The 24,372-nt window shown below is 45.0% G+C and overlaps 1 pseudogene; it reads left to right on the forward strand.

Moving 5' to 3' along the window:
* Nucleotides 1-24,372, forward strand: part of LOC135892055 (bromodomain-containing protein 4-like) — a 145,716-nt pseudogene that overhangs the window by 51,251 nt on the left and 70,093 nt on the right.

The following is a 24,372-nucleotide window of genomic DNA, read 5'->3' on the forward strand; positions in this document are numbered from 1 at the left end:
AGCTGGATATGAGTCAACAGTGTGCCTTTATTGCCAAGAAGGCTAACGGCATTTTGGGCTGTGTAAGTAGGGGCATTGCCAGCAGATCGAGGGACGTGATCACTCCCCTCTATTCGACACTGGTGAGGCCTCATCTGGAGTACTGTGTCCAATTTTGGGCCCCACAGTACAAGAAGGCTGTGGGAAAAATTGGAAAGAGTCCAGCGGAGGGCAACAAAAATGATTAGGAGGCTGGAGCACATGACTTATGAGAAGTGGCTGAGGGAACTGGGATTGTTTAGTCTGCAGAAGAGAAGAATGAGGGGGGATTTGATAGCTGCTTTCAACTACCTGAAAGGGGGTTCCAAAGAGGATGGATCTAGACTGTTCTCAGTGGTACCGGATGACAGAACAAGGAGTAATGGTCTCAAATTACAGTGGGGAAGGTTTAGGTTGGATCTTAGGAAAAACTTTTTCACTAGTAGGGTGGTGAAGCACTGGGAATGGGTTACCTAGGGAGGTGGTGGAATCTCCTTCCTTAGAGGTTTTTAAGGTCAGGCTTGACAAAGCCCTGGCTGGGATGATTTAGTTGTGGTTTGGTCCTGCTTTGAGCAGGAGGGGGTTGGACTACATAACCTCCTGAGGTCCCTTCCAACCCTGCTATTCTATGGATCTATGATTCTGCCATATTATTATTGACAACTCTATCATTTCCATTAAGTAATGGACTAATAGCATTGTTATGATTCCTTTTGTTCTTAATATAATGTAAAAACTTTTTATTCTTAACTCTGCTGACCATAGATTTCTCTGTATACTTTTGCTTCCCTTATCAATTTTCTATATTTTCTACCTTCTAATTTATATATATTGCAATCAACTTCCCCTCTTTTCATTTGTTTTCATGGAGAGATCGATCGATAGATATAGATATATAGATAGATCGATCGATCTATCTATCTATATATATATGTGTGTGTGTGAATTATTTTATAGTTGCTTTCACTTCCCCTTGGCTTGGCTGGTCTTTTATTCAGTGTTCTCCATTGTTAACCATCTTTCTCAGTTGTGACTTTTTGAGCATTTAGTTAAAAGTTCTTACACAGTTCCCAATTATCATTCACATTTTTGTGTGTAAATTCTTTCTTCCAGCTGATTTGACTGAGTTATCTTCATCTTTGTGAAATTAGCCTTTTAAAACATTACTTATCCATATTACTGGCTTGGACATTATTAACAAATGCGATCAAATCATAATCACTTGCATCTCTGAATGTTTTAGTTCTGTGACTAATTCTTCATTTGTCAAGGGGAGGTCTACTCTAGATTTTTCCCCATATTGGATGCATCATTTTTTGAGTTAGGAAATTGTCATTTATAGTTTTAAAAATTCTGAGTATGTTTTAATACTGGCAGCATGAGACCCTCGAGCATGTGTCATTCAAATTGAAGTCCTCCCCAAGTTATAGGTAGGTCTTTTAAGGATACAGCCATCCTGTTCTCCATTGTGATTTGGTGGTCTGTAACAGCCACCAGCTAATACCCCATCTTGTGCCTTAATCTGTTAGAGAACATTGATCCATAAGCTTTCAAGATCACTTGCTTTTGACTTCTCAGTAACTCGGAAGCAGGCAGTGCTGGTTTTGACAGAATGCCAATCTCCACCCCCTTTTGTCCACTTAGGGCAGGTCTTCACTACCCGCCGGATCGGGTAGTGAAGACGTGATAAAATCAATCCCCGATCACACTCCCCATCGACTCCGGAACTCCAGCTCGCGAGAGATGGAAGCGGAGTTGACGGGGGAGCGGGAGCGGTCGACTCACCGCCGTCCACACAGCCAGGTAAGTCAACCTAAGATACACCGACTTCAGCTACGCTATTCGCGTAGCTGAAGTTGCGTATCTTAGGTCGACCCCCCCACTAGTGTAGACCTGGGCTTAGTCTTTCCTAAATAGCTACTTATAACCATTAGTTTTAACATTCCAATCATGCTAATTTTCCCACTGGGTTTTAGTGATATGAACAAGTGAGATGATACACTTGTAAATGAGCAATTCCATTTCTACTTTTTTATTACCCAGCCTCCTGGCATTGATGTATAGGCAATTATAGCATTTCTTCTCTTCACATCCCTTTGTTCCTTGATTCCTTTTGTTTTCAACATCATTTGTTCCCTGTTTTCATCCTCCCCTTTTGTTAGTTTAATGCCCACCTGTCTAGTCTAGGCAGTCTGTCCCCTAGAAGATTGGTTCCCGTTCTCCTGGGATGAAGGCCATCCAAGCTATACAGCCCCCTCTCTCCATAGAAAGTAGACTAGTGTTCCATAAAACATTGCTCTGCACTGGTTTAGTTCAGGCCCAAAGCTCTTGCTCAACAAATGTTTTTTTACATCTCTTGTATGTTGTATTTGAAAATAGGTTTTAATTAGCATCTTTGTGGGTTTGACCACCACCTTGCTGAAAGGTTACTCTTCTAACACCAGTAGTATAGGATCCTAGTGGAGAAAATGGCTTACTGGTTTCTATCATCTTTATAAGCAGATTTAACAATGACTTCACTGTATAGTCACTAGTCTTTGGTTTAACTGATAAATAAGATAGTTCATGTGATAAGCTGTGGAGGATGGGAAGCTTACTGCAGGTGTTGAGGAAGAACCTTTCTGCAAACAGAGTGTACTTGGACAGCTGTCTTCTGTATTCCAATAGGATAATGTTCACTAGCTCACCCTCTGCTTGATCTTGCAGTGAAGTTATAATGTCATATTTGTGACATTAGTGTGTTGGCATCACTTCAGGGTTCCCTGATATCAATTCAGTATTACAGTGGGTGTGCCCTCTGGGGAAATGTACCTTCAAATAAGCCTCTCATTAGCCTAGTAAACTGTGCCAACTACTAGTGGGTGTGTCAGGAATAGCCACGAGGAGTGGAATCTGCCAGAAGCCTCAAGAACTGAGCATCTCTTTGACCTGCATCTTGTAGTATACGAATCCTTCCTGCAATCTGGATATGTTCAGTTAGCTGCTGGTGTCTGGGATAAGCCACAGCACAATTCTCACTGTTCTAAGTTTGTGATTATGAATAATGGACTTTGTTTTATAAATTAATGTTTTTGGTTGAGATTAAAAAAATAAAGCTGTAACAGGACACTTTAGAGACCAACCTGTAGAATTCAGGTAGGGAGAGAGGCAGACTGTAAAAGAGGGGGAGAGAGAGGAGGAGGGGGAGGGAGAGAGAGAGTGTGTGTGTGTGTGTGTGTTCCACAGCATGAAGTTCTCCAGTGTGTAGATTGAGTCTTATATTACCAGAATCCCAAATGTAGCCAGCAGAAGTTTTGAAAGCATATATTCTTCTTCTAGAAGTGTCCCTGTGGGTGTTCCGCTTTAGGTGTCTTGATGCCATGTGCTTTTAATCAGAGATTTGTGGTAGCAGTGCCTGGTTGGGCCATGCACACGGTGTAGCCATCTCGCGCCCTGCCAAGCGGTTACATTAGTGGTGTGCAGCCAACCCCCCAGTTCCTTCTCTACCACTTTTGGCTTGAGTCGGAGTGACCAGCAGCACCCTCTCTTACCTCAAATAAGCTTAATAGTTCATAGTTGTTCCTGATAGTGTTAGCTTAGTTGTAGTTAGCTGCCCCATCCCCTTGCCCTTCATATTTAATATTTTACTTTTTCATTTTAAAAAAATTATATTTTTCACCTTTCCTCTTTTACCCCTGCCTCCCTTGTCAGGTACTCAGCTATTGCCTTAAAAGAAAAAGGGCGGGAGGGGAATGGAGAAACAGGGATAAACCCTGTTTTTCTTTCCAAGGACTTGTTCTCTCAAGCCTGCCCAGCGCACCTGGCTTTAAACACTGCCTGATTTGCAGACTTTCCATACTGGTCTCTAACGGCTATGCACAGTGTCCCCCCTGCCTTGGCAAGACACACATTACCCAAAAGTGTCTGCACTGCAGAAAACTGACAGCCTGGACAAGGAAGGCCAGGGATCTCCAATTGAAGCTCCTTATGATGAAGAAATCCCTCAGACTGGCCTCCAAGCCCGAGTCCAGGACGCTTCCTGGCCAACGGGCGGCAGCATCTGACGGGGTCTGCTTCAACAGCGGCTGCTAAGGAGCCTGCTTCTAGAAAGGATACCAAAAAGCCACACTCATCCCCACACCGAGAATTGCCTAAAAGAAAGTGATCTCCAAATGAAAAATCTGCCCCGGTATTGATGGCACCAAGAGCGCACCGGGAACGTCCGGTGCTGAGACTTTCCGAGGAGCTAAAGACCCTATGTGGGCAAGCTTTCTAATAGAGGTTCACACAGTAAAGTCAAGCCTCCCAGCTTGGCACCTACGCAGCAGAAGAAAACCTCTGCACCAAGCACACTAATCACATCAGCTATACCATCAGGGGCTCGTTCACCTGCACATCTACCAATGTGATATATGCCATCATGTGCCAGCAATGCCCCTCTGCCATGTACATTGGCCAAACCGGACAGTCTCTACGCAAAAGAATTAATGGACACAAATCTGACATCAGGAACCATAATACTCAAAAACCAGTGGGAGAACACTTTAACCTGTCTGGCCATTCTTTGACAGATCTGCGGGTGGCTATCTTAAAACAGAAAAACTTCAAAAACAGACTCCACGGAGAGACTGCTGAGCTGGAATTGATATGCAAACTAGACACAATCAACTCAGGGCTAAATAGGGATTGGGAATCGCTGAGCCATTACAAACATTGACTCTATCTCCCCTTGTAAGTATTCTCACACTTGCTTCTTATCAAACTGTCTGTACTGGGCTATCTTGATTATCACTTCAAAAGTTTTTTTTTTTTTTTTTTTCTCCTCTCTTACTTAATTGGCCTCTCAGACTTGGTAAGACAACTCCCACCTGTTCATGCTCTCTGTATGTGTGTATATATATCTCCTCAATATATGTTTCACTCTATATGCATCCGAAGAAGTGGGTTGTAGCCCACAAAAGCTTATGCTCTAATAAATTTGTTAGTCTCTAAGGTGCCACAAGTACTCCTGTTATTTTTGAGGATACAGACTAACACGGCTGCTACTCTGAAAGCAGTACAATGGCGCCATCTGCTGTACCTATGAAGCACAGCTCTGTCATCTGCACCGACAGCTTCAACTCTTATTCCTGGTCAGTGCACGTCCCTGGCACCGAGTGTCACAGTTCCGCAGCAATTGGGCGTGTGGACCTGAAAGTGACCTCAACACTTGAATCTCCTCTACTTGGTATGGACATTACCCCATCTAGACCAGGACCAAGCCTGTTAACCACTCCCTGTGGATCAGCCCCTCCTATCTCCAATGATGAGGAAGAAGAGGATGAGGCAGTAATATACACTTCATCACTAAACATCTACAGACATGCAGGGCTGGTATGGTCAACCATGGGCACTGCCTCTATACCATTCCCACCAAACTGGCCATACTGGGATCCACGGGTAATGTATAGGGCCCAAAACCTCAGGCCCCCTATCCCGTCTAGGTCCATAGTAGCATGGTCCTCTTTGCCAACTGTCCCAGCACTCTCAGAGACACAAGAGGAAGAGACCCAGGAGCCTGAGGACACAACTGAAGGTGACACTTTGCTGCCCACTCACATCTCATTCTTCTCTCCTCCTCCCCCCTTCCCCCAAACTACAGGGGATGATTTTATATCTTTTCAAGACCTCTTCAAAAGCACAACTACCAGAGACTTAACACAAGCTCACGGACATACTCCAGGCATCCCCAGCAGCAAAGATAGCCCTGCCAATTCATGATGCTATCAGGGAGCCTGTAAAAATAACCTGGCAGACACCTTCTACAGCCCCTCCCTCGTGTAAGCGGTCTGATAAACAGTATTACATGACAGCAAAAGGCGCTGAGTTTTTATTCACTCACCCCGCACCAAACTCTCTGGTGGTGGGTACGGTCAACCAAAGGGGAAAACAACACCAGTCCAGAACGACCCCATATAATAAGGATTAGAAAAGGCTAGATCTCTTCGAATGGAAAGCCTACTCCTCCGCCACACTCCAGTTCCACATAGCTGATTTTGCGGCCCTACTGGCAAAATACACACACAGTCTGTTTGCTAAAATGTCAGAATTTATTGAAAGTTTGCCTGATGACAAAAAAGAGCAATATAAGGCAAACATCTCATCGCCAGGATGGCTCTACAGGCCTCTCTTGACTCTGCAGACACAGCAGCATGGTCCATTGCTACATCTATGGTCATGCACCATGCATCCTGGCTCCATCTTTCTGGGTTCCCAAGGGAGGTCCAAGCAACTGTTGAGGACTTGCCCTTTGAAGATCAAAAATTATTCACAGACAAAACCGGTGTCTCTCTACGCACCCGAGGGTGACCTTAAAAGCCCTGGATATCTTTATATCTGCAAATAAGAAACAGTAGGTTTTACAACCAGAGATTCCGGTCTCTGCCATACTTCCGACCACAAAGACAGTACAATCAATGGCATAAACAAAAATGGAACAGACGTCGGCAGAACCAAGATCAACCTTTGACGTCTCAACCATCCACCACCAGACAATCATTTTGAAGGTGTGATCGAGGGCACGAGACCACCACACTCTGATTCCGAAACCAGATATGGTGCCCCACCCATTTGGAGACCATCTGTCACCATGCTACCCAGTCTGGAACACCATCATGACAGACAAATGAGTTGTAGAGATTATCCAGAAGTGCTACTCCATCCTCTTTTTATTTCTATCCCACCCCTCTTCCCCGTCCCTCTTCAGGGACCCCTCTCACGAGCACCTGTTGTAACAGGAAATAAACCACTTCATACAATTAGGTGCCATAGAACCTGTACCATCAGAACACGGGGAGAGGTTTTTATTCCCATTACGTTCTAACTCAGAAAAAGACTGGCAGGTGGAAACCCATCCTGGATTTACAAAAACTCAACAAATTTATGAGAACACAACATTTCAAAGTGGTGACTCTAATGTCAGAATTATTGTGGTTAGAGAAAGGACACTGGCTTTTGGCCCCCGACCTCCAGAATGCTTATTTTCATCTTACCATTCACCCGCCACTCAGAAGATTCCTGAGATTCAGCCTAGGGAAACAGCATTTTCAATACAGAGTACTACCCTTCGGCCTTTCCACTGCTTTTCCTAGCTTTTTAGTCTGAGGGCTTTGCGTTTCAGTGATGAGGCTGCTGTAAATTGGTTTGCCAAGCTCCGCATCCAATAAGAAGAATGGTTGGGTTAGTGGTGGTTGTACTTGAGACATCTTAACTGTTACACAATGCCACGGTTTTGTGTTGAAATTGTAGCTATAATTTATAAGTGACTAAATTTGGCCACAGCTTTTTTCCTCAATAAATTGAATCTGTGGACACATCCCTGCTTACTGAAGTCATGCACATGCTGCTGCATGTCCTGCTAAAGAGTTTCCAGTGCTTTGCTGAAAGAGCAATACTGGGAAATGGCAGCCAAAATATAGATACAGTAGAACGTCAGAGTTATGAACACCTCGGGAATGGAGGTGGTTCGGAACTCTGAACAAAGCATTATGGTGGTTCTTTCAAAAGTTTACAACTGAGCATTGAGTTAATACAGTTTTGAAACTTTATTATGCAGAAGAAAAATGCTGTTTTTAACCATCTTAATTTAAATGAAAGAAACAGAGAAACAGTTTCCTTACCTTTGTCAAATCTTTTTTTAAACTTTCCCTTTTTTGGTAGTTTACGTTTAACACAGTGCTTCACTGTATTTGCCTTTCTTTTTTTGGTCTCTGCTACTGCCTGATTGCGTGCTTCCAGTTCCAAATGGGATGTGTGGGTGACTGGTGTGTTCATAACTCTGAGGTTCTACTGTATTTGCTGGCCTACACTGTTGTTGACGTCACCAGGCATCACCATCACCCTAGGTAACTTGGGAGGGTGGAAAATCACAAGTGTCAATGAAGCCTTCCTGCACTAGGCCTGAACCAAACTCCTTCCATGTTTAAACTCTAATCGACCTCAAAAGCCAGGTGCAAGTGGAATGTATAAGCAACCTGCTATCAGTGGTAACCCCCCTTACCGGTAGCAAGCGGTAATAATGAGGCCTGCATGTTTCTGGCTGAAGGGAAAAAGGACAAGATAACGGTTTAAAGAAGTTACTAACAAACTAGGCTTATAGCTGCCAAGAATGACTTAACTGCTTAAATGTACTTGATATTTGCTTAGTAACTGTTACCAGGGAAGGGAGGGGTAAAGGGGGAGGAAGGGAGGGGTAGCGGGGGAAGGGGGGGTGAGGCTTGACTGCAAAAGGTATAAAGGAAAAAAAATTTTTTCTGTTACTGTGCTTGATTTGAGACGTGCCAGTCTCCTTGCACCGCTTTGAGATCTCAAATAAACTTTGTTTGCTTCTCCACCTGGTGTGTTTATTGGCGCGAAGCACACCGGGCCACGAACCTTCGCTGTTGCTTTGCCTCGGGCACCCTGTGCTGGCAACAGTCTTGGCGTCCCTGGGTGGGCTCGAGGCTGAAATTTAGCCTTGCCCGGACCCCTCTCGGAGGTTGGCAGATTGCGGCGACGACCGATGCCCAGCGCGCACTGGTAACTTTACCGGGGGCCTCGGCGGAGACGTGGTTTGGTCGACCCCAGAGGGCACAACGGTGCAACGCGCTCGAGTAGTGGAGAAGCAGCTGCGGGCGACGGTGGGGAACCGGTCCCGTGGATAGGGCGACGGTGCAGAACCGGACCCTTGGATAAGGTAGGAACAGTCCAGTGGGGACTTTATCTGTCTTGACCTGGGGACGCCCAGTGTCTACCTGTTTTGACCTGGGGACGCCCAGTGTCTCCCTACGGGGCAGGGACAGAGTACAGCAGGCAGGGCAAGGTGTACACCCTTGGAATGCATTCTGGTGAACTGGAAAGTGTTTGGATCGGATCCATTGATTAAAAGTAAACTAAAAAGATTCTGTACAGTAGACTGGCCTCAATATCAGCTAGAGGACCAGGAAAGGTGGCCACCGGAGGGATCACTTAATTATAACACGATCCTTCAGTTACTTCTGTTTTGTCAGCAAACGGGTAAATGGAATGAACATATGTATGTACAGTGGTTTATGTTGCTAAGAGATAGGTTAGATATTTTGCAAAAGTGTAATTTGACTCCGACAGGTTCGGTAGTAGCTACTGTTAGTCTCCAGAACCCCCCCCCCCACACACACAGCTGTAATGGCAGGTCCGGTGTCCCCTTCGGCTATCACACCCCCACCATATAAAGACAAGGTGTCTCAGGTTCCAGAGATTGCCCCCTCGGTGGAATTTTATCCGTTGATCACTGAGACCATGGTGTCCAGACATGGCTCAGATAGGAATCAGGACACTACTATGCAGGTTTACACCCATGTGCCTTTTAACCCGGTGGACCTAGCAGCCTTTAAGGCACAGGCAGGGGAATTCTCTACAAACCCAAGCAAGTTTATCTCGGTCTTTGAAGGGTGCCTGGCTAGCTGTAAGCCTGACTGTGATGATTGTAATGTCCTTATGCGGACCCTGCTGTCTGAGGTGGAGCGTAATCAGGTTGTGTCTAAAGAAAAGGAAAAGAGGCAAGCGAAAATGATGGTTGCAGCAGTACAGGCAGGGGAAAATTCCAGGAAAGGGAAGGGGCCTGGGAATGAAAGGCCGTGGGCGTGGGTGCCCTGGCTTACAGGAAAGGCGTCTGGGTCGCAACCAGTGTGCCAGATGCCGAAAGGAGGGACACTGGAAAAATGAGTGCCCCGAAAGGAAAGGTACCCCTATGATGGCAGCGGAGGATCAAGAATAGGGGTGTCAGGGAAGACTGACTATCCTGCCCCTGGAACCCTGAGTAAAAATGCGGGTGGAAGATTCGGACATAGACTTTTTAATAGACTCTGGAGCTGCACAAACTGCCGTAAACCAACCCCTGCAGCTGCCTGTGTCAGAGTCCCTCACTGTGGTGGGTGCCACAGGGAAAGGAACCAAGTGCCCAGTATATGCCCCAGCGGAATGTGCTTTGGGGAACAGAACTCTATTTCACAAACTGGTTTACCTCCCCGATTGTCCAACACTTCTACTGGGACGGGACCTGCTATGTCGCTTAGGAGCCACCCTGCATTTCACCCAAGATGAAATAACCCTCACCTTACCCCCAGAGAATGCCTGGATAATGACCCTTGCAATTGAGCCCTCAGCCTTGCAAGCCCCAGAGTGGAGTCAGTGGGAGGACAAAAGGAGGGTTAAAAAGCAGCTTTGTTGGACAGTGTTGGCCCAGGGATTTAAAAATTCCCCCACCCTTTTCGGCCAGGCCCTGGCCAGAGACTTGGAGGAGTGGGACAATGAGGACAGGGTCCTCCTCCTGCAATATGTGGATGACTTGTTAATTGCCGCTGTGGGTCTCACCTCTTGCCTTAAAGCCACTGTGAGCCTCCTGAACTTTGTTGGACTCTTCAAAAGTGGGTGTGCTCGTCCTGGTTTGTTGCTCCAAAGCTCTGTATAGAAGTTATTTTACTGGAAGGGTGTATAATGGCAATGTGTATGTGTTCATTGTTGGGAAAAGGTGTATAAGTGAAGAGTGGAAGTTTCCTTTGTAAGTTAAAAGAAGCCAAGAAGGAGAGAAGGAAAAAGAACAGAACGAGTTAACTGAGGAAAAAAATATAGCTAGCAAGCTCAGTCCAAAGATAAGGTGCTGGCACCATCCAAGGACATTGTCCACAGCTGCAAAACACTGCCAGGCATTAATGAAATGTGTAAGGTTTCTTTTCTCACAGATAAAAGAAGTGCTAACCAAAGACCCTAGCAGCCCTGCCATTCATTGAAATAAGGAGACTGAGTCTACGTAAAGTCCATCAACGAAAAACTGCTTTGACTCCACACTGGAAAGGCCCTTTCCAAGTCCTGTTAACCACTAACACCGCTGTGAAGTGCCAAGGACTGCCTACCTGGACCCATGCTTCTCACTGTAAAAAGACAAGGTGAAGTGCTAGTAACCTCTCCCTTGTCCACTGACAGACCTACTGTGCCTTTGGATTTTTCTAAAAAGAAGCAAAACTATTACAGGGTGATGTGCTAGTAACCTCTCCCCTGTATGATGCTAAACCACACTGTTTCAGGAAAAGAGAAGAAGAAGCATTTGCTTCATTGAAACCACAAAGTCCAGGAATTCCTGACTACAAAAGACATTAAGAACTGACCCTGGTGAAGAGACAAATAATTATATGCTGTCAGGGAGGGTCTTACCCAGCTTATGAATACATATTTTCTAACCTCTGGACTTAGACCCCTGGCCTTCCAGGTACAGGCTGAATGTCTAGTCTGCCAAAAGAACAACCCTCGACCAGGAGTGTCAGTGCCACCAGCCACTCTGGAACCTACCCCAGGCCCGGGGCTGGTTTGGCAAATAGACTTTACTGAGTTCCCCCGGACCCAAGGATTCAGATACCTTCTCGTCTTGGTGGATCGATTCAGCGGATGGCCTGAAGCCTTCCCATGTCGTAACAACACTGCCAAAACGGTGGCTCTGAAATTTGTCAAGGAGATCATTCCCCGCTTCGGACTCCCCCAGTGGATGGAATCTGACAACGGAACACACTTCACATCCCAAGTCGTTCAAAAGATATCGGATGCCCTGCAAATCCCCTGGAAGCTCCACACTCCATGGCGACCACAGGCCAGTGGAGTAGTGGAACGCACAAATCAGACACTTAAGTGGCACCTCTCAAAGGTCTGCCAAGAGGCTTCCCTTAAGTGGCCTGATGCCTTACCCCTTGTTTTGCTCCGCATTCGCGCTCTCCCAAAGGGCAGGTTAGGGCTCAGTCCCTTCGAGATTATGTTTGGAAGGGCATGGCCTATGAACGGTACACCGGTTCTGGCAGTGGAGTGGGAAATGGGATGTGGCTTTTTCATCTCAGTATATGTGCTCTCTGTCTGCTGTTCTCTGTTCTCTCCACAGGTATACCAGAGATTTGCAGCCTCTCCCGCTGGATGCCCTGATCCACTCCTTGCAGCCAGGTGAATCCGTACTCGTTCGGACCTGGAAGGACGAGCCTCTCCAAGAGAAGTGAAAGGGACCCCACACCGTCCTGCTGGTCTCCCACACAGCAGCAAAGGTCGAGGGACACAAGAACTGGATTCATCACTCTCGTCTGAAGGCAGTGCCCGCTCCTGAACGGTGGACCGTCCAGCCTACGGAAAAGGACTACCAGCGACGACCTGGGACTTTAACAGTTTTCAAAAAAACAATAAGATCTGCTGGAAATGCCCTGTGGTCTCTTTGAACAGTCGCAGCGCACTCCCTGCGAAAACTCTAAGCGTTGGTTGTGTTTACTCTCACAGGACCGGCCTAACCTGGTGGCCTGGTCCCTTTTGTTTTTAATCTGCCTACTATTGGTAATTGTTATTTTGTGGGTATTTGGGGAATTGTAATTGTTAGGCCTTAGGGTCACCTGCCCAGCATGAGTTCAGGTCCAGGGTCTGCCACAGTGGTACTCTTTGCCATAGGGACACTCCTTTCGTTACCTCCCGTTTCCCCCAGGCACATGTGGGATGGAAAGGAATCCCTACTAACTTGGAAACAAACACCTATGAGTCCCTGAAGATTTGCTTTGCCCAAAAGTTTAACCTCTCTAACTGCTAAGTATGCTCCCAAATCCCGCACCACGCAGTAGGGTTACCCTGGAGGGTAGTTCCCCAAAATTGGTCAAATATCTGCTGGGGATGGTTCAGTAGGGGAAGAAATACCTCGGGTACCTCCTTGTCGCAAAACTGTACCATTGAATCCCAGTATGCATTAAGGGACAACCCCTGGCCGCCCCAGGCAGCGTAAATCTTTGTATGCCACCTCAAAGCCCATTAAGAAAGAAGACAGGTTGGGTATAATCCTCCTCCCATCCTATGGGGTGGGACGGCTAACCCAATTTTATCGTAGGCTCTCTGTGTTTCTCACCAAGTATGCCAATAAGACCTTAGCCATAAAGAAAAGCCTTAACTCAGAGCTTTACCAGCTCCGGTTGCTGTCCCTGCAAAACAGACAGGCCTTAGATTATGTTTTAGCCTCCCAGGGCGGGGTGTGTGCCCTTATTGGAAGTGAATGTTGTACTTATGTCCCAGAAAACTCACAGGACATTAACAAGCACATCCTATCAGCCAAACAGAGCAGTGGAAGGCCCAGGAAAGGGAACCCACAGGTTTCGATTCCCTTTGGAGTTGGCTGCCCAACCTAGGAGGACTGGGAAATAGCCTTGTGCGTCTCCTCCTCACGGGTGTGGTACTGTGCTTGGTCACCCTCCTCCTGATTGCCTGTTTTAAGATGCTCCTCCGTAAGCTTTGTGCCCCCCGTTCCCCAGAAGTCCCGGCATACCCTCTCATTGAGAACCCCAGCTTCATAGCACTCAAATCATATCTTGTCCACAGAATATGAGAAAACTCAGCCAAAAGCTTGTTGAGTATTCTCAAAGGAGGGAGTTGTTGACGTCACCAGGCATCACCATCACCCTAGGTAACTTGGGAGGGTGGAAAATCACAAGTGTCAATGAAGCCTTCCTGCACTAGGCCTGAACCAAACTCCTTCCATGTTTAAACTCTAATCGACCTCAAAAGCCAGGTGCAAGTGGAATGTATAAGCAACCTGCTATCAGTGGTAACCCCCCTTACCGGTAGCAAGCGGTAATAATGAGGCCTGCATGTTTCTGGCTGAAGGGAAAAAGGACAAGATAACGGTTTAAAGAAGTTACTAACAAACTAGGCTTATAGCTGCCAAGAATGACTTAACTGCTTAAATGTACTTGATATTTGCTTAGTAACTGTTACCAGGGAAGGGAGGGGTAAAGGGGGAGGAAGGGAGGGGTAGCGGGGGAAGGGGGGGTGAGGCTTGACTGCAAAAGGTATAAAGGAAAAAAAATTGTTTCTGTTACTGTGCTTGATTTGAGACGTGCCAGTCTCCTTGCACCGCTTTGAGATCTCAAATAAACTTTGTTTGCTTCTCCACCTGGTGTGTTTATTGGCGCGAAGCACACCGGGCCACGAACCTTCGCTGTTGCTTTGCCTCGGGCACCCTGTGCTGGCAACACTGTGATCTCTTAATTTCAGGTTGCTATCCTAGTTAGAACTTCTGCAAGCTAAAAATCAGTCATTTTTTGCTCATGATTAGGTTTTGTTAGTGATTGGGCGAATGGATGTTCCAAATAGTATGTAAGTTAAAATGTCAGGAAGTCCCTGTCTAGAATGATAGGTGCTCCTTTTCCTGCAATTTGCATATATAAAAATAGAACTGTTGCTAAACAGACACAGTGAAATATATCTGATGTCTGCTAGGAGGGTACTCTTGTAATGCCTGCTGGCTTGCAATGGGTGGGTGTCTTTCTCAGAAGTACTGCCTCCTAGCATGAGACGACTGTGCTGGCAAACGTCACCCTGCAAACACTATCAAAAGGAGGCAGTGCTTCTGGTTAACACCAGGTATGGTACCAAGTATCAGAGGGGTAACTGTGTTAGTCTGTATCCACAAAAACAACAAGGAGTCCAGTGACACCTTAAAGACTAACAGATTTATTTGGGCATAAGCTTTCGTGGGTAAGAAACCCAGAAGAAGTGCAAAAAGAAGTGGGTTTTTTACCCACGAAATCTTATGCCCAGATAAATCTGTTAGTCTTTAAGGTGCCACCAAGTATGGTGGAATTCCTCAATTACTTAGGGGCATGACTTTCAAAATGCCTTTCCCATCCTTTAATGTGGAAACCCTGTGTTCACAGGTATCTGGCTTTTGCACAGGTATCTGAGGTTCTTGTTGCATTTCACGTTAAAAGTTGCCTCCTGGGAGTTCCTGCTAGCCGGCAGATGGATGATCTTTCTCTGAGACTGTTGCAGATGTGTTGACGTGGCTGCTTATTGCCACTGAATAGCAACGGCTGTTGTTCATTGATGGGTATTGACTGCTTCTGAAGGAAGTTCTGCCCAGTGCGGTACCACAAGCCTGGTAACTGGGAACTGTAGCCAGGTGAATGGCCAGAAAAAGATAAGCAGGCAGGGGAAGGAGAATAGACTCTCACCTGGCTCTGATAGGGACCCCTCTGAGGGCAGTGTGTCTTTGGACCTGATTCTACTTAAAATGGACCATGGAAAATTTGATTAGTATCTGTCCTGAATTTGATTACTCGGGGAAGGATGCGCTAAAGTATTGTTACCCAAGCACCACTATTTAAAAAATAATAATGACCATTATGAAATGTGCATTTGTTGCCTGATCAAAATGAGTACGTTTGAAGCATTAAGTGTGGCCCTTCTTTATTCCTTCATTTTTTGACAGTTACACCCAAGCCAGGAGCATCTACGGTACAAAACGTAACTCAAGCATCATCCCCAGCTCAGACGCAGGCCCCACAACAGAATCTTCAGTCTGTGCAAACAACTCATTCCTTTCCTTCTGTGACCCCTGACCTTATTGTCCAGCCTCCAGTAATGACAGTGGTGCCTCCTCAACCACCTGCACCTCCTCCCCCACCTTCTGTTCCCCCAACCCCCGCTCCCCAGCCCATTCAGGCACACCCACCTGTTATCCCAACAGCTGCATAGCCTGTGAAGGTGAGTAAACAGGGACTCTGTGGAGTTAGTGAGTCAGGATTCTTTGTGTTCAATTTTCTCTCTAGAAGAGAGAAGATTTTTATTGGATGACTATTTTAAAACATTCACTGTGAAGTCCCTTTCATCTTAGGGTTTAAAATTGCTTTACAGATTTTTACTGATTGGAGGGATGGGACTGAGACACACAGAAGTGAAGGGTGGGATTTTCAAGAGCACTTAGGAGAGTTAGGCTCCTAACTCCTCATTTGTCTTCGAAAATCCCACCTGAGTTACTTGTCCAAGGTCATACAGCAGGTCAAGGGCAGAACCATAGATTGATGATTAGGGTCCAGGAGTTCTGATTCTCAGTCCTCTTCTCTAACCACTAAGACCCTGCCTCACTTGTCCTTATCCATTAAAAGTAGAATCTGTTTTCCATAGATTGTTGACTGTAGCAAAGTCATTGAGTAGAACAGTATTTGCCCATCACAATTTCCACTAAACATTTAGCCAGCAGCCTTGTGTACTGGGGTTAATAGTGTTTTTTTTTTTTGAGGCTTTTCAAGGAAAAGAAAGCCATCTGGCTTGAAAAGCTGTGTCACTGTGGCTAAGCTATCCAAAAGTGACTAGTAATTTTGGGTGCCTCAATTTTTGGATGTGCAACATAACATTCTTTAAATTTACTATTCAAAAAGAGCTGAGTTCCCACCCAATAAAATTGGGCTCCTTTATTATGTCTCAAGTTGAGTACCTGAATCACTAGTTGCTTTTGAAAATTTTGGCATACATCTTCAGCAGATCAGATCCTGCTAACTAATATTTCTTATTTTGAGCAATGCCTTTTATATCATTGCATCAGTAAGATTGCCACTTCCTTTCTCCTGAGACATGGCACCTGACAGCCACAGAAGTTCTTGACAGAGTTAGGTACCCAAGTTATATGACCCTTCAGTGGGAGTTGGTCACCTGATTGCCTTAGGTACTTCTGAAAATCCCATCAAGCAACTCAGCCAAAATAATCCAAGATCTGGGCTTCTGTAAACACCGCACAAGCTGTAGAAATGAATCCTAAGAGGTTTACTTGACCCTAACATGGTTCTTAAGTAAAAGATTTTGAATACACCTCTACCCCGATATAACACGAATTTGGATATAACGCGGTAAAGCAGCGCTACTGGGGGGCGGGGCTGCGTGCTCCGGCGGATCAAAGCAAGTTCGATATAACGCGGTTTCACCTATAACGCAGTAAGATTTTTTTTGGCTCCCGAGGACAGCGTTATTTCGGGGTAGAGGTGTACTCATTTAACCATCCTCTTGACCTTTGCTAATATAATAAAGATAATTTGTAGTTACACATTTTCTAGAGGGCTCAGTACAAACTGCTTCCAGCATGCATATTTATAGAAAGCTTTTTAACTTTTTAGTCCTATCTCACCTGAGTACTTAGTGGTTAGACTTTAATATACAACCAGAGGTGGATCCTGTGAATACAATAGTAACAAAAGAGCACAAGACTAAATAAAATATTATAATGCTGTTGTATTTGTTGTTTTACAGACAAAAAAAGGAGTGAAGAGGAAAGCAGACACCACAACGCCAACAACAATAGATGCAATCCACGAATCCTCCTCGCTGCCCACTGAACCCAAGTCTGCCAAGATGGGCCCCCGAAGGGAAAGCAGCCGGCCAGTGAAACCTCCAAAGAAGGATGTTCCGGACTCTCAGCAGCATGTGGTAGAAAAGAGTAACAGTAACAAAGTGTCTGAGCAGTTAAAGTATTGCAGTGGCATCATCAAAGAGATGTTTGCCAAGAAGCATGCTGCCTACGCATGGCCCTTCTACAAACCTGTGGACGTGGAAGCACTGGGACTGCATGATTATTGTGATATCATTAAACATCCCATGGTTCTGAGCACAATCAAAGTAAGCTCAGTTTCACATAGCCAAAAATTAAAAAAAATTGACTGTGCAGGAGGAATAACTTCCCTGGGGAAATGCAGTCTGTTTGACATGCCAACTCCTGTATATGGGCGTACGTGTGCAGCTGCATGCTTAACATGGTGTGTTGTAGATATCCACCAAAAATGTGTGTGTTGCAAAAGAAAGGATTCTTCTCTGGGACTCTGTCTGAAATCAATTAACCATTCATTCTGTGTAGCCTGAGAATTCTGGTAGGTGGAGTCTCTCATCTGTCCATAGTGTGCTACTCTTTAAGTGACAGGTCCTGAAAAGAAGACAGTCCTTTCCAGAATGGGTCTTAAAAAAAAAAAAAAATTGCCTGTGCATTTTTTAAAAGTAAATGTCCTCTACTATGGCCAGCCTACACTGAATACCCTTAGCCAAGATAATGGGCTCAATCAATCAGTACAGATTGCTGTAGTAGGGGAATTTTCTTTAAAAAACAAAAAAAAAGAAAAACCACCACCACATTGGCTATTCACCTTTAAAGGAAATGTTCTGCTTAATATAAAGCACTATGTTTCCAGAGCATCTAAATCGAAGCCTTCTGCTGTGAGGACACAGCTAGCTCCCTCTCATAGAGTATTTGGGAGTTACTTATCCAAGAGAAGTAATTGCAAAGCAGTCCATATCTCTGCTGAAAATGTCAATTCATTGTTTGGAGCACTGTCATTTTATAACCTCATCATGGACATAGCTTTAAACTGCAGAATTCTTTGGTTGTATCAATTTAACTCTGAGCCCTAATATTCACACAACCCAGGTTTCTTTTTTAAAATACTTTAAGCAGAAGAAAGAGACAAATTTCTCTCTCCCCCACCCCATATTGAGATTACTCTAGGAACTTTGCCAGAATGAAGTGAATGAAGGAGTATAGTTTTTTTCTTCAATTGAATAATTAAAAACTGTGCTGAAGATTGAGCTGGTACCATCGCCCCTTTTTCTGAATATGCATAATAACTTTGCACATTCTGTAGTATTCTCCAAATCTAACCAAAAAAACCAACAAAAAACAGCTAGGAAATTCTGAAAAACCACAAGTACAGAGAGGATCTGGATGGCTGAAGCATTGGTAATGGGATAACAAAGTTCTTTATTCCAGGTCACTGGTTGAAATTTAGTTCAAGTTGGTTGTGAGCAAAAATCATTGCCCATGACAACTGTTTTATGTTTATATGAAATGCATTGGTGGGTCTTGTTCCAGTTGCTGATGGTCAGGTGTCCACCTCTCAAAAAAACACCATCACTTTTGGCCTTGTTGTTGGCAGGCACAGCAGAGAGGCAAAGGATTGAATGAGCCATGGAGACAGAACTATCCTCAACTCTGGCTCCTTCAGACAAAAATTGAGGTATATAATGAGATGGTGTGGACAACTGTCGATAAATTGAGATCTGCACACATCAGGGCTTCACACCACTACATTCACTTCATAATAAAATGAGGTTGCTGTGCAGGGAGTTTATTTTAAGGCTTGTGTTTTCGTAATGCCCGACAGTCTCACTCTGGACTGACTAAGCCTGCACAGTTCAACTGCTTTGTTTCTTTAATCAAGCTCTATCTCTTCCCCGGGGGCGGGGATAAGATTCATCCTTAGATTCTTGGGGGATTTGTTCCCACACTACTCTCAAAAATCCTACATTGCCACAGCCAGTTGGATGTGGTTCCCTGTGTCTGACAGAAAAATGCCAAGCATGTTGCCTTCTTGAATGCTTCCAAGTTCCTGCTGACCTGAAGGAGGGATTATCCTGTGGTCCCAATTTCTAATTCCTCAAACTGTCACTGCTATCCTGGACTGACCCGACTTGCGGGATGTCTTTAACTGCTACTGACAGTTTGGGATTTCTCTTATAAGAAAGTGATATAAAGATTAAAAACTTGTTTGTTTAAAAAATAATTTCAGGTGTGTGTGTGAAGTTTTAGCGCATTGTTGTTCAAACAAAACCCTGCAGTGTGATTGGTAATGATGTTCATGGGCATGGGGACCAGTAATCTAGTGGATTAGTTCCTTCATACTGTCCTTTGAATTGGTAGTCAGTGAAAGTGTCTGCCACATGTGGGCAGTCGCGTTCTCCCATGTAGCTTGCAGCTGCCCGTTATTATGGATGGATGTTCTATGAAGGAATACCAGCTCCAGCATACAATGTTCCATTTTGGTCTCAGCAGTTTAGCTGCATTGTATGCTATTTCTGTAGTCGTCTTTTGGATGCACCTCCATGTTATAGTTCAGGATGGCTGTAATGTGCTCCATTTTATGTAAATCCAATGCAGATCTCAGGTTTCTGGCAAGTTTCCAAAGCAATGCTCCATTTGGCAAAGGTTAGATATAGATGGAGATTAGGTGGAAGCCCAGAACTCTATGGCTGCCATAGATCCAAGATATTTCTTGTCCATTCAGTAACTTGTTTTGCTTGCTCTGTTGATAGTGGAGTTTTGTTTTCCCTTCTAGTCTAAACTGGAGAACCGGGAATACAGAGATGCTCAGGAATTTGCAGCAGATGTCCGATTGATGTTTTCCAATTGTTACAAATACAACCCTGCTGATCATGAGGTGGTAGCTATGGCACGGAAACTGCAGGTAAAGAAACTGCTTTGTTAGAGTGCTTTTCTGTTTTGAACTCGTACCTGAAACTTTATCATAACCTATACCCTAAACTTAAAAGTAAAATAAATTGAAGTACAGAAATATACCAGAATGGTACACTAAATTTTCAAAAACAAATCTTCCACATTGCAGTGTTAGCATGAACTGTAGTTGCTATACCAGCTTGAACAGACTGAACTGGTAACTTTTTTTTTCTTCTTCGAGTAGTGTCCCTATAGGCACTCCACTTCAGGTGTGCATGCATCCCTTGCATCTTTGATTGGAGGTTTTCAGTAGCAGTGCCTGTTAAGCCCATGCATGAACTCCAGACATCCTCGTTCCCTGTCCCAACTATGAGTAGAGCTGTGTGGCAAACCTCCCTCAGCCTGAGAGAGTGTCTAGCATGCCTGCTTCTAGCGTTGCCCTAAGCTTGCTTTAGGATCATCTAATTTTTAATTTCGTGTAATTATTCACTTCTACAAGTTGTATTTTATAATTTCTTTGCTTCATTTGAGGCGAGCTTTTTTCAGTGCTTCTCCTTCTCCCCGCCTGAGGGGTTCCCTATGGGTTTTTTTGCCTTGTCGCCAGTGTATGCCAGGATCTCTGGGATTCAAGTACAGTCTCATGTCTCAGGAATCTGTCCCACTGAGTGCTGGACATTGCCAGTACAATTACTGTTTAGGGTACAGTCATATCTCTCAAAAGCACAATACCTATTTAACTTTAAGATCAAAGCTAGAAAAAAACAGGAGATTAAATTCAAGCTCCTCTACGATGGAGCACTCCCATCTTCGAATCCAGGCCACGATACTCCCCTGTACATCAGCCTTTGAGCGTAGTGCCTCATCAGCTTCTGCACCAGATTTCCCCCCACCTTTTCAGGGAAAGATGTTGGAGGGTACCAAATAGGCACTTCAAAAGAGGAGTTCTAGTTCTCCTCATGAAGAGCCTATTTCAAAAAAGCCCCAGTGTCTTCAGAAATTGACTGTCAGAGACCTCAGGTCCTGGACTGAATACTGCTGAGGCTCCAGGCTCTGGTAATACTGGGAAGTCTTCTAAGACTCAGAGCCCTTCAAAGAGCCACAGTAACAACCATACATTGGTATCAAAGCTATACTCAGTACCACCTAAGCATGAACGCATTAGGAGAGACAATACATTCTCTGCTTCCAGAAGTGCTGTACCGACAGGCCATCCTGTGCTGCCTTTGGTTTCTAGACAAGTGATCCAGGGTCCCTTGGTGCGTCCAAAGGAGTCGTCATCTTTGGTACCAATGACTTCTGCTAGACAGGACCCATCAAAGCAGGTCTCAACCTGGTACAGATTGTGGAACATTCCTCATTCTCAGCACAAATCCACCTGATACCACAAGAATTTAGGTATTCAAGAGACTTGTTTGTCTCAGAAGAGCCGAAGTCTCCCCTCTCAATGGGGAGTACCTGTTGATACTGATATCAACCGGGTCACCAGGATTAGATCTTTCCCTGGTGCCACCTGCTTCTCCAGTACTTTCTGAGCTAGGCAGAGCTCATCCTGTAGACAATAATGAGGACCTCTCTTCAGATTCCCAAATCTTTGTGCAAGGACCTGTCGGCATAGGGACATCTTCCCTAACACCTTTATGGAAAGAGAGGATCTAGAGGCAAGACAAATCTATGTCCCTTCTCATTGGTCTGAGCAGCATTGGATGCCATCTTCTGTGCTTAATGGCTTTCCTCAGTGGCTATATTAGAATCTTTGGGCCACCAATTAACGGTTTTCAAGAGCCTCATGCCTTTCTCATGGTGACCACTGGGAAGACTGTTGCTTCCAACTGACAGAACGCATGCACCTTGTACCTTTGTAACATAACATGCCAGGTTACATCTTTGCTCTGTCCAGGGATGGCTCAGGATAATTTATAGCCTGAAGAAGCACAATCTAGTGTCTTTCCTTCACTGAGTACTGGACTTACTCAGTTGGTGGAAGGACCCATCCAATGTTTGTGCAGGTGTTCCTTTCATCCAGCCTCATATCACCGTAACATTAGATGCAGCCATGGTGGGGTGCAGGGGCACACTTGGGGACGCTCACCATTCAGGGCAAATTGTCTGCCCAAGTGTCTCTTCTAGAGTTTCCAGAGGTGGACTTGTTTACTGCCACCACCAACAGGAAGTACAAGAAATTCTGCTCAAGAGGAGGGTGGACTCCTTTCCTCATTCCTTGGAAAAAAGGCCCCTTCTCCATGCATATCCTCCCACAGCTTTGATCTTGAGAGTGTTGAACAAGATCAGACAAGAAAAACCCAGGGCCATTTTAGTTATCCCATAGTGACCAAGTCAAGCGTGGTACCCTTAGCTGATTCGTCTTTGTTGTCTGGCATCTCCCCACTTGCTGTCTCAGGATTCCCGTTGGACTCTTCATCCCAACCTGGGAATTCTTCATCTCAGAGCTTGGTTCCTTGATGGTGCTTGGGGATAGCATCTTCCTATTCTGCAGAGGTATAACAGTGATGTTAAACAGCAGAAAGATATCTTGTGAAACATTTGCCTTCAGAAATGTAAGAGATTTCACCACTGTTGTACTGGGCAGCAGTTTTCACGTGTTCATTCTTCCCTCTTCGCTGTCCTTGACTACCTGTTGGAATTGAAAAAGTCAGGACTCTCCATGAGTTCAGTAAAGCTCATATGGCAGCCATAATGACCTTTCATTGCTGTGTTGAGGGATTCTCAGTGCTTGCTCACTCCAGGACAGCCAAGTTCATTAAGAGGTTGAACCTTTCCACTGAATAGAGCTCACCCCTAAACTTAACTTGGTCCTTAATTGTCCCCTTTGAGCCAGTGGCTGCCTGTTCCCATCTTCACCTGGCCATGAAAACTGTTGTCTTGGTGGCTGTCACTTCTGCCAAAACAGTTGGGGAAAGGGGGCTATAATCCCAGACCCTCCCTTTACAGTATTCTTCAGGGAGAAAGTTTCATTATGACCACATCATAGCCTTCTACCAAAGGTATATTTTAAATTCTGTATTAACCATTAATATTCCTGGATATTCATCTTCCAGTCTTCTTCCCAAAACCACACCAGACCACTGAAGATTTTTCCCTCCTCACTTTGGATGTCAGAAGAGCATTAGCCTTCTATCTGGACAGAACCAAACCATTTTGAAAGTCTCCCAGACAGTTTGTTTATAGACAGATCCAGAGGATCCACAATCTCCACTCAAAACTCTCAAGGTTCAGCCTCCTTCTGAAGTGCCTAGCCCATTCTACATGATCTCAGCATGCTTCTATAGCACTGCTGAAGGATATTCCAGTGGCTGATATCTGAACAGTGGCAACCTGGTCTCCAAACACTAAGCTTTGATTCATGCTGCCAGATCAGATGCTGTATTTAACATTGCAGTTATAACTTCAGTGTTGGACTCAAATCCAAAGCTCCCTCCTGCTTCCAGGGATACTGCTCGGGAGTCACCTGAAATGGAGCACCTATAGGGACATTACTCGAAGAAGGAGAGGTTACTCACCTTGTGCAGTAACTGCACTTCTTCAAGATGTCTCTCTATGGGTGCCCCACTACCCACCCTCCTTTCCCTCTGGTTCAAAGTTTTGTCTCGCAGAAATCACAGTGGAAAAGGAACTGGGGGTAGTTTGCCCATGCAGCTCTATATCTCAGTACAGGGCATGAGGCCATCAGGAGTGCTTGTGTGAGACAAATGGGCACTGCTGCTGAAACTCTCTGATACAAACACCTCCTGGGAGGCATCTGAAGTTGAGCATCCATAAGAGTGGTGGTGGGGGGGAAATATCTTGAAGAACTGTAGTTACCGCACAATGTGAGTAATCTCTCCTTGGTCTCTGTAACTGTGTACTTTGTTTACCACCCTTTAACTGAAGTGAAAACTTGTTTTGCTTCCCAGCTTGTAAAGCCTCAGAAGCAAATAACTTTATAACTAACTTTGTCGTACTCAGTACTCTGTGTTGCCATCACAGTAATCCTTTATCAAAATTCAGTAATCCTTTGCGTCAGAGCCTTTCATTAAAATGTGCAACTCTCCACTCACTTCTGCAGTCTGTAGGGCTTTTTTAAATAGCAGTGTAGCTTACAGAAGGGAAGTGTTTCACTCAATATGGAAACTTCAGTATTCCATGAAAATGTCTGTTTACATTCGTATTCAGAGCAGCTGGAATGACTCTCCTAGTTCCAGTAGCCTGTGTAGGAACAGTCAGTTATCTTTCAATAACTTCACACTCGTAACAGGAAGAAGATCCAGAATAAGAGCCCGAGGTTCCCACGGTGCTGTGCTCCCTTGTGCCATCTCATTTTTTATGCTGAA

Source organism: Emys orbicularis, chromosome 19 (assembly GCF_028017835.1).
Source record: "Emys orbicularis isolate rEmyOrb1 chromosome 19, rEmyOrb1.hap1, whole genome shotgun sequence".
Lineage (NCBI taxonomy): Eukaryota > Metazoa > Chordata > Testudines > Emydidae > Emys > Emys orbicularis.